The sequence below is a fragment of the Schistocerca gregaria genome, chromosome X, assembly GCF_023897955.1.
Source record: "Schistocerca gregaria isolate iqSchGreg1 chromosome X, iqSchGreg1.2, whole genome shotgun sequence".
Taxonomy (NCBI): domain Eukaryota; kingdom Metazoa; phylum Arthropoda; class Insecta; order Orthoptera; family Acrididae; genus Schistocerca; species Schistocerca gregaria.
The window spans coordinates 713,035,024-713,047,270 of NC_064931.1; positions in this window are offsets into that span (position 1 = coordinate 713,035,024).

The window sequence follows — 12,247 nt, forward strand, 5'->3', positions numbered from 1 at the left end:
GTAGCCCAGCTTCATGGAGACGGTTGCGAATGGTCCTCGCCGATACCCCAGGAGCAACAGTGTCCCTAATTTGCTGGGAAGTGGCGGTGCGGTCCCCTACGGCACTGCGTAGGATCCTACGGTCTTGGCGTGCATCCGTGCGTCGCTGCAGTCCGGTCCCAGGTCGACGGGCACGTGCACCTTCGGCCGACCAATGGCGACAGCATCGATGTACTGTGGAGACCTCACGCCCCACGCGTTGAGCAATTCGGCGGTACGTCCACCCGGCCTCCCGCATGCCCACTATACGCCCTCGCTCAAAGTCCGTCAACTGCACACACGGTTCACGTCCAAGCTGTCGCGGCATGCTACTAGTGTGAAAGACTGCGATGGAGCTCCGTATGCCACGGCAAACTGGCTGACACTGACGGCGGCGGTGCACAAATGCTGCGCAGCTAGCGCCATTCGACGGCCAACACCGCGGTTCCTGGTGTGTCCGCTGTGCCGTGCGTGTGATCATTGCTTGTACAGCCCTCTCGCAGTGTCCGGAGCAAGTATGGTGGGTCTGACACACCGGTGTCAATGTGTTCTTTTTTCCATTTCCAGGAGTGTACATTCCATCGATTTCACCAACCAATAGGAAGCTGCGAATTAAACAAAAACTACCCAATACATGTGAAGAATATCGATTTATTTCATTTGCATAATTTTTTTATATCAACGTGGAGTTAGCAGTTCAGTAGTTAAGGAGAGGGTGTGCACGTGTGTGGGACATGGAGCAGAAGATCAGGTTAAGTGCAGAAGATTAGGTTACTTTGTATAATTTATATGTAAAACCCAGTACTATAGTTAAGGGGGTGGCTGGCAATGAGAAATGTACTAGAAATGGCCTTCAAAAGCACGTGAAATTCGAAAAGTGTACCAGAAAATGGTGGAAGGACATAACTAATTACTTAGTGTGATATCAAAGGCGGTACAATAGTTTAAGGAAATCAGGGTGACATGGAAAAAATCTATAGGTCGAGTGCTCACAAAGGGCAAAGCTTTAGGTTAAGATACCCAGAGTACAGTGCATAATATTGAGTTACGCAACATGTTTGCCCCAGAGTTTTTTGCTTCTCTGCACATCAATGTACTGCATTATTTACGAGTAGTTTGCAGTTTTGTAGACTATTTATTGCGACCTCATGCACGTCAGGGTGAGTGTTTTGTTTCAGTGTAATAAATATAGTACATCAAATCCGCCCCTAAATGAATTGTTCTGAAATAAATAAAGGACACTCCTTCCTGTCTCCAGCAGCCCAGAACAGGTTGAGTCCTTTTCCCACCATTTTTCACACTCTAGGCTGTAATCTTTGATTTTGCCACAGGAGGGATGATGGCGCTTTCTGGTGGCGGTACTTAATAATATGTCAGTTTGGTTGCTGACCTCGTTGGTAACACACTTGAGGGCGAAACTGCCTCAAATTGTTTAAATAAAGACTGAAAATGAAGACTTATGTCCGTCCTATCCAGCACTGACCTAGTCCTTTCCCCACCGATTCCTAGGAGGAAGTGGCGGTCGGATGACTTAGGTTAGTGTAGATAGCTCAAATGACCTATTATCCCGCTATTTTCTTAGGTTAGTGGAGGTAGTCGTGGTGTTTAGCATTGTCCTGTTGGAATTTGAACTTCCCGCCATTTTCTGGGGGGAGGGGAGGGGGAAGTGGGAGGTAACGGGGTTATGTTAATCAATTTATCAATTTAATTAAGTAACTCAAATTGCTAAGAGTGAGTGTGGCTATTCAAATAACGCAGACCTGAAAGTGTACCTTTAGCAGCGAGGGGGTGGTTTCCTGGTTGGTGGGGGTTGGGGGGCTAGAGATCTGAGGAACAGTAACTGAAGTGTCTGTCAATCTAAAGGAAGCATCCTTTAAGCAGATCAATAGGCTAAGGACCTGTCAATCAAATGAGAACAATAGGTTTGTCACTGAGTGCATACCTGCTCCTAATAAAGACACTCCACTCTAACAAAACGGAGAACAAACGGCATTGTTCCACAGACAAAGAAATTATTACAATTTCAGAAAAATTGTATGATTTACTCCATTGAAGGAACTTCATCACAAACTGAGCACGTCAATAACGCAATGGCGTCTTGCCACAGTTCGCGTGCCTCCCCCTCCCCCTCACTTTCCCACTCCCTCGGATGTTCCAGTCCTCCCTCGGGCATGGGTGTGTGTGTTGTCCTTAGCGTTAGTTAGGTTAAGTTAGATGAAGTAGTGGGTAAGCCTAGGGACCGATGACCTCAGCAGTGCGGTCCCATAAGACCTTACCACAAATTTCCAAAACGTGTTGGTCCATCTGCGGCCCTTCAGAAATCTGTTATTCGCTGGAATTGATTGATTTAGCTATGGGATGTCCTACTGAGTGATATCGTGCCCAGTTACATCCAGTTGGCACGATCGAGTGTCAAAATCACGAGTAGAAACTCTCACTGTGTGTGGGCGGGCATTATCCTGCTGAAATGCAAACGCACGATGGTTTGCCAATAAGGACAACAAATGGGAGTAAAATATCGTCGACGTACCGCTGTGCTGTAAGAGTGCCACAACCAAAGCAGTCGCGCTACAAAATGAAATGGCATCCCCAACCATCACTCCCAGCGGTCGGGCTATATAGCGGGCGGGAGTCAGGTTTATATCCCTGCTGTCCGGGGAGTCTCCAAACAAGTCTTCGCTGGTCGCCGGGGCTCAGTTCGAAACGGGACTGCTCACTGAACGCAACCCTACTCCGATCAATGGGATTCCGAGCTGATGGTCTCACTATGCTGTCTTTTATCAACACACTTCAAACAATGACCTTTTCGCTGTCCCTGTTATGTTCTCGAAAACTACGTTTGTTTCTCGAACCACACATGCCAATGCTATCACGATAAATTAACCACTTGTGTGGAAGGGCTATTCATCAAAGTAAACGACATTTCCTCGGTAATTGAGGTTTCGGCTGATCAGATCCAACACTTCAATAGCGAATTCGTGGCGAAGTTGTTTAGCTTCAACGCTCACAGAATTTCAGCTTTATAACGTCCCAAGCAAAGATGTTTATGCTACACCTTAAGAACTGTTGAGAGAGGGATATTTAGCTCTCTTGATGCTCTGCGAACTAACTTTCAAGGCCATTTTCGGGAGTCTCTCTGATCTCCTCTGCTGTTTCACCAGATGTGTGTTTCTCCCAGAACCTGACTGTGTTTGCATTTCCAGTTTTAGGGACGTGTGTACTAAACCTAAATCGAATTTGAATTTTCTTAGGACAGGAATGGGTGATTTTATTTCCGCATATAACACCACTAACTACACCCTGTCTTGAGGTATAGACATTTTTATGCTTATTTAGAGCCTAAAACGAAACAAAAGGAATCGTTTAGAAAAAAAATTTGTCTACAGTTTTTTGAGTTGCTTTGCTTTACACCACAAACCATAAATATATCTGACAGCGTTTTTAAAAAACGCATTGGGAAATCAGGGAGGTTTCATGTGGGCACCCGGTACCATGTTCCTAAACAGCAGAGTTCTCGTAAACAGTTCTATGTTCTCTGGGATTAGTTTACAGCTCCCGTTCTGTCTATCAACATCTAACATAATTACTTAGAAATTATAAACGCTATTCTTTGTGTGACCTCAACTGCCTTTTAACATCTTTTTTAAGAGAGTGGAATACAGGGTGGTCAGAAACAGTCTGAAAAGCTTGTAGGGGAGTAGCAGGTTAGGTTGTACTGTAAAATAATTTTTAAGAGAAAACGTTCGATGCTTTGGGTCCTTTCCAAGTTAATTAGCATTGAAGTTAGTCATCATACCGTTGTACGCGCATATTCAAGCGGCCCGGCAGATATAATTAGTGTCAGTTGTTATCATAGAGTAGATGATTGCGCAAGAGACGGCTCAACCCTTGTCTCGCATTCGATCCTTACTACCGTCGGAAGTTATAAGTTTGTATTGCTCTCTTGTTCTGCTCCAAACGTAACTGATTATTCTTCAAGAACTGTGGACTTTGTGGTTATGTTTTAACTGCTCGTAGACGTTCAACAGTAAACTATTGTAGCAGTATGTGGAGTTTCGTTTGCAAACTATTAATGAGGACTATCGAAAGTTAAACAATGGTGCACTGGCCGTATAACTGTGTATTATTAGGGGGTTGTAAACAGTGAAATTAAAGTACTGTAAAATGTAACTGTGCATCTCCTGGCTACATCAGTTAAAGTAGTCAGTATCGGAATCCACAAACCCCATTTTTCAGCCAGTGTACCAAACGCAGTACGTCGACACCGAAGACAACCAACAAACGAGGAAGTAAAAGCAGAAGGTTCAAATGGCTCTGAGCACTATGGGACTTAACTGCTGAGGTCATCAGTCCCCTAGAACTTAGAACTACTTAAACCTTTCTAACCTAAGGACATCACACACGTCCATGCCCGAGGCAGGATTCGAACCTGCGACCGAAGCGGTCACGCGGTTCGAGACTATAGCGCCTAGAACCGCTCGGCCACTCTGGCCGGCAAGCAGAAGGAACCGCCACATACTGTGTTTGCCCACTTTAACATATCCACTTACTCTACTGTGCGTTAATTTACATTATTTTCGCCGGCCGGAGTGGCCGTGCGGTTCTCGGCGCTACAGTCTGAACCGAGCGACCGCTACGATCGCAGGTTCGGGCATGGATGTGTGTGATGTCCTTAGGTTAGTTAGGTATAATTAGTTCTGAGTTCTAGGCGACTGATGACCTCAGAAGTTAAGTCGCATAGTGCTCAGAGCCATTTGAACCATTATTTTCTGTATACTAAGATGGTATCTGTTCTTTCGGACATGTCCGAAAGAACAGATACCATCGGTGACCAAGCACCTCGTTAGAATGAAATTACAATGAAATGAACACCCTTAGCTGCTTACAGGCGTTGACGTAAGTCAACGGGGACAGATGAAAATGTGTGCCCCGACCGGGACTCGCACCCGGGATCTCCTGCAGTCGCGCTACACTCTGTGTCCTCGGTGGCTCACCGGCCACTTGACCGTCTTCTTCTTCTGTGCGAATGCACAAACAGTGCCCGAACTCTTACGGGAATCGGCAACGCGCCGCGAGTAATGAGTATAATGGGCATGGGCGCTAAGAATGTAGTGCGGGACAATACGTTGAGAATGTGGGTTTCGCGGGAGACGTGTCAGAGATAAATGCCTGCAGTCACACTATCCTCTGTGTCCTCGGCTGCTCAGATGGATAGAGCGACTGCCATGTTAGCAGGAGAACCCGGGTTCGGGTCCTGGTCGCGGCACACATTTTTATCTGTCCCTGTTGACGTATGTCAACGCCTGTAAGCAGCTAAGGGTGTTCATTTCACTGTAATTTCATTATTTTCTTGCATTAGTCACCAGCATGTAACAATTTTAGATATTGATTATTTCTCTACCTAAGTATCTCAATATATCTCACCGTGTATCCCGTTATAAGGTGTTCACTGTTCTCATGATATGGATAGTTAATTTTTATGTTTTAAATTTATGCACTTACTGTTACTGAAGTCGTCATGTAACCTAACACAGGGAAATGATGTGCATCATCAGTCAAACGTATGAACCTAATTCTTCGACATACCGTACTTTACATGTTTATATGTAGTATTTTCTGATGTAGAATTTGGTGATCAGCCCAGCATTTGTCTAGACGAGAATCGAAAACCACCTAAAAACCACAATGAAGAAGGCTAGAGTACCATTCCGATGGTCTCTGATCAGCTGCGCCGATTCGATGTGGGTCTAGTCCACCTCCCTGTCTCGTAAGCTACAGTACTGCGCATTAAGCTGTACGAACAGGTCAGTTCTCACCTAAAATGGAGTTAGTTTTTAACAAAAAGGTCTGTTAAAAATTACAATGAATTGCATTAGATTGATTTTGCTGTACATACATTACTATCCGTGGCAGAGATTTGTTGCTTAAGGCTGTTATTTCGATTGAATCTGGGGGGAATCGTGACTATTGAACCAAAAATAGCTTGACGTAACAATAACAAATGATGCCTTGTCTGGCTGAAAATTGGCGTTTACAAATTTACCAGCGCCGGCCGACTTAATTTGCTTCTGGAAGCATTAATGGCGCTAATTTTGCCTGACAGGGCGGCTATTGACCAGCGGCAGCCCATCTGCCAGATGCTCTGCAGCCGACTTCCACATGCAGCTAGTAGCTTCTGCTTCGCGTCGACGAACTGAGTCAGAGCTACACGAAGCTGCTATCATACAACTTTATCAGTTCCCATTATATTTTTTTATTCTGCATTGCATACAATTTTCAAAGGAATATCTTACGTTAAATATTTAACGAGACTGTATAAGAAAACTGCCAGCGAATAGCATCAGATTATTATACATGGTGGTCAGAAATAGTCTGAAAAGCTTGTAAGGGAGTTTCAGGGTAGATTGTGGCGCGCAGTAAATGGTAAAAAATTAGATACATTGCGCCGTTGTCTAGTATATTAGTATTGAAGTTAGTCAATCAGGCCGTTGCGTGCGCAAATTCGAGCTGCCCACCACAGACGGTGTCACGAAAATTGTTACTCATTTGGTTTTTACACAAGGCCTAATTGTTTAACACTTATTCCTCAGTTAATTTGAAGCATTGTTGTTGTTCTAACCAGCACTGATTACTCGTCTGAAAGTAGGCCATGGACTGACTGTCTCGTGACCAAACGTTGGGCCCTTATATATCATCACAATAACAGATGCTGAAACTACATATTGTTCGAAGTTAAATGTAGAGAAATTACAATTAAAACTTAACTCGTTAAATTAACTGAATACATCGAAAAATCGTTCCTCTTAATAGTTTCTTCTACTACAAGATTTAGTCCAAATTATTTGTTTAAATTATGAAATCAATAAATATAGTTACGTACGCAATACTTTTGCCTAAACTGTGAATTACTGCCGCTCAGAGTGGCCACGCTGTTTGAGGCGTCATGTCACGGACTGCGTGGCCACTCCCTCGGGCATGGGTGTGGGTGTTGGTCTTAGCATAAGTTAGTTTAAGTAGTGTGTAAGTCTAGGGACCGATGACCTAAGCAGATTGGTCCCTTAGGAATTCACCACATTTGAACATTCGTTAATTACTTTAGAATTTATGAAGAGCTGGCTTTCCTAACATGTTTCCGACTAGAGTCAAATGGATACTTAAAGACAGAATTTCCTCTTCCAAATGTTTTAAATTATTAAAGAATTTATATTTGTTTATACGTCAACAATAGAATTTAAGTAACGAAACAATTACTGATTTCGCCCTATAACAAATGATACTAACTGGGAATAGTCAAAATAAATTAGAAAATCAATTACATACATAAAGCTCAGCACAAAATTAGATCCGGTGTTTTATTCTTTGAAACTGAGGGCCAACTTCCTTTTATGAAAATACGGATTATACTCGCATATGTTAACGGTAAATAGTTAAAAGTAACAAAACGAATTTAAGGAAGCAGATGGCAAAACAAGAAGGGAATTAAAATTATTCCAACTTGCTTCGTCACAAGTAATGCTTGCTGATAATTGAGTGGGAGTTGTGCGTTCATGTTATAAAGTTCAGTCGTTTCCGCCACTAATGCAGCTTACTTCCATCAGGATGGTGATACATACATCTAGGCAAGTGCCAATACAGCCCTACGCATTTTAGACCAATCATTTAAGGGTACCTACCATGGAGCATCTCTGTCAGTCTAATGATCCATGACCATACAATCGACGCCCACGACTTGGCAGAATGTCCGCCCCCGGTAGCTGAGTGGTCGCCGGCACGGTAGCTCAGCGTGTTCGGTCAGAGGATTAGCTGCCCTCTGTAACAAAAAAAACTGAGTTAATCGATCAACAACGAACTTAAAGGGATGTCTTACGACGTCCGCCCCGAGCAGATTCAACGAACAAAAGCGAACAAAATGAGATTACAAAAAAAAAAAAAAGTGGTCAGCGCGACAGACTGTCAATCCAAAGGGCCCGGGTTCGATTCCCGGCTGGGTCAGAGATTTTCTCCGCTCAGGGACTAGGTGTTTTGTTGTCCTAATCATCATTTCATCCCCATCGACGCGCAAGTCGCCGAAGTGGCGTCAAATCGAAAGACTTTCCCCGGGCGAACGGTCTACCCGACGGGAGGCCCTCGTCACACGACATTTCATTTTTCACTTTGCAGAATACGCGCACATCTTGCTTGATGGTGTCCCAGATCCTTATGCGATCTGTAGGACTGGGGTGTTCGCAGAGCGTTAGTAAAACTATTATTGCACAATTCGGAAATGATAGAGTAGTGCATTGTCATGCTGAAGATACAGTCGCTTGCAGAATGCTGTGTCAGAACAAACGGATGCAGGTGACCAGACAATAAGTTTCCGCGTTCTTTTCAAGCAACATACTAGACAAGACGTATTAGGGCCTACATTTCACCACATACCGTCATCCACCGTAGGGAAATACCGGCACTACCTATTTGATGACTACTCTGCTGGAGAGCTGGACTCGTTGCAACACGTAGTTTCCCACGTACATCTACGTCTCCATATATATCTAAATCTACTTGTACGTTTACATCCGTATCTATACTCCACGAGACACATGATGGTGTGTGGCGAAGGGTACATCGTGCACCAGAATCGCTTCCCGGTTTTCCTGTTCCAGTGAGAGGGGAAAGGGATTGTCGGTAAGTTTCTATATGATCTAAAATTTTCCTCAGTTTTCCGTCATTATCAGTTTTTGAGAGTTGTGTGGGGGGAATTAGTATGTTGCGTGACACTTTTTGCAATGTATAGTCTTGGACATAAAACCAGGCCGCTGGCCAGCAACTGCAGAGTCAAAGTCCGAGTCGTTCACTTAACGCGGCCAACAAAACTGGCGACTACTCAGAATTCTAAGTACGTCCATATCCACATTTTGACGACTGTAGCATTCAGTCTAAAGGAACTGTTGGCTTCTTGTCGAGATGTTAGAGAGCTGTATCAGATCCTGGTCTAGTGGCAAACTTCACGGAATAAAGACATGAGTTCGAGTCCACTTCTTTATTTTTTAATAGAGTCTGATGGAACTTCAAACATAATTCGCTTCACTTGCACCCACCAGCAATAGCAAAACCTTCTAGAAGCAAATCCGCAAAACATCTCCTGCCTGCGTCAATTCACGTTCGAGAGTTTCCTCAAACTGCTGCGGCCACGGGCAACCAGGTACCGGCCACACGCCACCCACCACCTAATGTCAGTTGCCGTCCGACCAGGTGACGGTGGTAGAGGGCTACGAGTGTATTCACCTATTGTGATTTTCTTGTCTGAATTTCTAATATTTATCTTGCAGTTACGTATTGGATTTTGCATAATGGAAGTTTAGAAACGTTGTTGAAGCGTTGTAAAATAGTGTGTCAAACTGAAAAGATTTGAGACGTATTGTACGCGTTGGGTTCAATACAGCGACGAAGTAAGCGGAGTCAGCTCGAAACCTTTGTATTGTGTGTGAGGTGAGCGCTCTTGCGTACAACGAGTCAGAAAAAGATTTTCTTTTCAGATCCATATAAACATTCTGGTCGTACCACTGTGGCGTAGTGGTTTAGTTTTGTTTTCCTAGATATACATTTTCTTTGCAAATATTTTTGGTCAAACCATATGCTCTTTCCATTTTGTTAATTCTTATATCAATTGCAGATTTTTATAGTTCATTCTGTTGTATAGTTTCTCCAAGATATTTATATTTATTTACTAGCTCAAATTTTACCTATTTGTGTTTTGGTGCATTTTTTTTATATTTGCCATGAATTTTGCTTTTTCAGCTGAAATTTTGAGACCAGTTCTGTTAGCTAATTTTTCCAGAACGTTTATTTGAGTAACTGCTTCTGTCAGGTTATCTGAAAGTATTGCGAAATCACCCGCAAAAGCCTAGCAGTTTACCTTAATTCCATTTGTTTTCCTTCCCAGAGTTATTGGTTCAATTTTGTGATTTTTTAGCTCCGGATTCCAGAGCCTTACAATTTTTTTCTAGAACACAATTAAACAGTAAAGGTGACCTTGTCTAGCACCAGTGGCGGTTTCATTTTTATTAAATTTTATTTTTTTAAGTTATTAGTCTTCTGACTGGTTTGATCCGGCCCGCCACGAATTACTCTCCTGTGCCAATGTCTTCATCTCAGAGCAGCACTTGAGACCTACGTCCTCAATTATTTGCTGGATGTATTCCAGTCTCTATCTTCTTCTACAGTTTTTGCCCTCTATAGCTCCCTCTAGTACCATGAAAGTCGTTCCCTGATGTTTTAAGAAATGTCTTATCTTCTGTCCCTTCTCCTTGTCAGTGTTTTCCATATATTCCTTTCCTCTCCGATTCTGCGCAGAAGCTACTCATTCCGCACATTATCCGTCCACCTAATTTTCAACTTTCGTTTGTAGAACCACATCTGAAATATTTCGATTCTCTTCTGTTCCGGTTTTCCCACAGTCCATGTTTCACTACCATACAATGCTGTGCTCCAAACGTACGTTCTCAGAAATTTGTTCTTCAGGTTAAGGCCTATGTTTGATACTCTCTTGGGTAGGAATGACCATTTTTCCAGTGTTAGGCTTTTGATGTTCTCCTTGCTCAAATGTTCTCCTTGCTCAGTATGTCATAGGTTATTTTGATGCCTACTTCGTGACCATCAATTTTGTTGTTAAGTTTCTCGCTGTCCTCATTTCTGCTATTTCTCATTACTTACGTCCTTCACCTTTTTACGCTCAAACCATGTTTTGTTCTCATTAAATTGTTCGTGCCATTCAGCAGATCTTGTAGTTCTTCTTCACTTCCACCTCAGGATAGCAATGTCATCAGCGAATATTAACACTGATATCCTTTCACCTTGAATTTTAATTGCAGTCCTGAGCCTTTCTTTTATTTCCATCATTGCTTCTTCGATGTGCAGATTGGACAGCAGGGGCGAAAGACTACACTCCTCTCTTACGACCATTTTAATTCGAGCACTTCCTTCTTGGTCGTCCACACTTATTATTCCCTCCTGGCACTTGTACATATTGTATATTACCCGTCTCTCTCTGCAGCTTACCCCTATTTTTCTTAGAATTTCGAACGTCTTGCACCATTTTACATTATCGGACGCTTTTTCCTGGTAGACAGATCCCATGAATGTGCCTTGATTTTTCTTTAGTCATGCTTCCATTATCAACTGAAACTTCAGAATTGCATATCTGGCGCCTTTACCTTTTCTAAAGCCAAACTGATTGTCATCTAACACATCCTCAATTTTCTTTTCAGCTCTACTGTACATTATTCTTGTCAACAACTTGGATGCATGAGCTGTAAAGCTCAGTGTACGATAAGTCTTGCTCTTGTCAAGTCTTGTAGTCTTCGGAATTGTGTGAATGATATTTACATGAAAGTCATATGGTATATCGGTAGCCTCATACACTCTACACACAAACGTGAATAGTCGTGCTGTTGCCATTTCCCCCAATTATTTTAGAGATTCTGGTGGGATGTTATCTATCCCTTCTGCCTTACTTGATCTTAAATCCTCCAAAGCTTTCTTAAATTACGATTCTAGTTCTGGATACCTTATCTCTTGTATATCGACTCTAGTTTCTTCCTCTATCACATCAGACAATTTTCCCCCTCATAGAGACCTTCAGTGTACTCTTTTCATCTGTCGTTCTCTCCTCTGCATTTAACAGTGGACTTCCCGTTGCATTCCAAATGTTACCACCCTCGCTTTTAATGTCACAGAAGGTTGTTTTGACTTTCCTATATGCTGAGTCAGTCCTTGCGACAATCATTTCTTTTTCGATGTCTTCACATTTTTCATGAAGCCATTTGGTCTTAGCTTCCCTACACTTCTTAATATTTCATTCCTCAGCGACTTGTATTTCTGTATTCCTGAGTTTCCCAGAACGTTACTGTACTTCCTTCTTTCATCGATCAGCTGAAGTATTTGTTCTGTTACCCATGGTTTATTCGCAGCTACCTTCTTTGTACCTATGTTTTCTTTCTAACTTCCGCGATTGCCCTATTTAGAGATGTCCATTCCTCTTCAACTGTACTGCCTACTGAGGTATTCCTTATTGGTGTATCTATAGCCTTAGAGAACGTCAAGCGTATTTCGTCATTCCTTAGCACTTCGGTATCCCATTTCTTTGTGTACTGATTATTCCTGACTAATCTCTTAAACTTCAGCCTACTCTTCATCAAAGCTACATTGTGATCTGAATCTATATCTGCTCCCTTTTATGCCGTACAATCCA